At 36.0% G+C, this 1,877-nt stretch overlaps 1 long non-coding RNA gene across 1 annotated transcript; it reads right to left on the minus strand.

The window, feature by feature from the left end:
* Positions 1-131: 131 nt before the first annotated feature.
* LOC123965931 lies at positions 132-1,776 on the minus strand. The gene is made up of 2 exons (XR_006823814.1): positions 1,615-1,776; positions 132-1,503 (listed from the first exon to the last, which is right to left on the minus strand). It is a non-coding gene; the product is annotated as an uncharacterized LOC123965931 (long non-coding RNA).
* Positions 1,777-1,877: the final 101 nt, after the last annotated feature.

Consider the following 1,877-nt stretch of genomic DNA (forward strand, 5'->3'; position numbering starts at 1 on the left):
CACTGAATAATACAGAGAAGAGAGGACAGAGGAAAGAGAGAAGGGAGGATGGACGAGGAGAGTGGAAGAAAGAGAAGGGGAGAGGAGAGAAGAGGAGAAAGGAGAGGTAATCATTACCCCAAATTTCACTCTGGTTTTCATGTCAGGAATATGATTTAATTCACTGATATTTTAGATTTATTTCTTATGAGATATTGAGTTAATTTAGAGACTTTTAGGAATGCATTCCCACTCATGCACTGTGTAATAAGCCATATAGTTAATTACAACTATGAAAATATCTATTTGCCATCTCCAATTGAAAGAACCACCAGAATGCACTTACAATAAAGACGACTTATTGAAAGGATGCATTTTGTTTCTTTTATTGAGTTGTTATAAAAGACAATGATCAGCCTTCGGTATCCAACACACTTGATTCTGTCAATTTTTATTTGTTTTTGCTTTTCATGCATTATACAAAATTTCATCAAGCAATTTACAATTTTATCATTCAAGTAAACTTATTGATTGTTTAAATACATAATTTGGTAAATTTAGATAAAAATTTGGTTCTTTTTATCGTATCGATACTGGGCTGGACCCGAATATTCGACCGCTGGGTACACATTCGATTTTCAACTATGAGATTCGATTACTGAGGGTTTTTTCCGCGCGCCTGACCTTCGCCGACAGCAGTGAACGTAACGCTCCAGTTCACAAAGGGAACACGAAATGAAGCCCTCAGCTGTGTGGGAGCACTTTAAACTGAATGATGACAGCAGTAGTGTGGAAGTTATGGTGTTTATTGATTTTACAATTGCTTAATTTCATTACAGATCAAAACAGTCAAATTTCCTACATTTTAAAATCAATCAGTATCAAACTGTAGGCTGGAAACAAACAGCAACACAATGAACGCATTTAAATAAGCCTAATTATATTAGGCCGATTGTAGAAGTTTAGTCGCTATGAAAAAGGTTCAGTGAATTTTGCATAATAACGTGTTAGATTTAGTTCCGCTACCGGAAACACCGCTCATCCCGTGCACTCTCCGCCTGGACTTCATACAAAACTATGATATCCTGGATCTGCATTGGTTGGTCCTCTGAGGGCATTACTCTTAACTGCTTCAAAGTAACTGTATGCATTGAAACTTTAACTCTACCTTTCCTAAACTATCGGTTGGGACCCAAAGTGAAATGTCAATTTTGTGAATTTATTTTCCTCAGTTCAGCTCAGGTGCGTCTCTCTCTACCTCTATTTTTTACCCTCTCTCAATTTCTGTCCCTGACTCTCACAGACTCAAACACAAAAACCTTTTTTGTTCTCATGTAAACAATTAAATGTGACTAATTTCAATGTTCAGTTTCCTATGTCTGCGGGAGGCGAAGGTTGAATATATGTTTGAGCTGAAGGTGCAGTTTTTGAATAGCCATGCAACAACTTCAAATCTCCTCAAATGGCTTCCAAGATATTCAAAATATTGCCTCTCTGAATCAAAACAAGCGGAAAATTTTGAATCTGGAAAATACAGACAGAAATAAATCAAACCTCATCTGAACTAGATTTTCATATCAGCATAAAAGTCAGCTTAAAACTAAGAATGAGAGGTGCATAGGGTTTTAGATTTACCTTACATTAGCCGTTCAAATCAGATTTTGTAGCAGGAGAACTTTTCTGGTGGAGGCTGTAAAATACAAAGAAATCTATTAATGCATCATACTCAAAGCTACTTTAATGCCAGGCATAATGGAGAATCATCAGATTGTCCTTTCAACTTTTGTATGCATTATATTTTATACACATACAGTGGGTACGGAAAGTATTCAGACCCCTTTAAATTTTTCACTCTTTGTTTCATTGCAGCCATTTTCCAAAAATCAAAAAAGTTCATT

The sequence above is a fragment of the Micropterus dolomieu genome, unplaced genomic scaffold (assembly GCF_021292245.1).
Source record: "Micropterus dolomieu isolate WLL.071019.BEF.003 ecotype Adirondacks unplaced genomic scaffold, ASM2129224v1 contig_11901, whole genome shotgun sequence".
NCBI lineage: Eukaryota > Metazoa > Chordata > Actinopteri > Centrarchiformes > Centrarchidae > Micropterus > Micropterus dolomieu.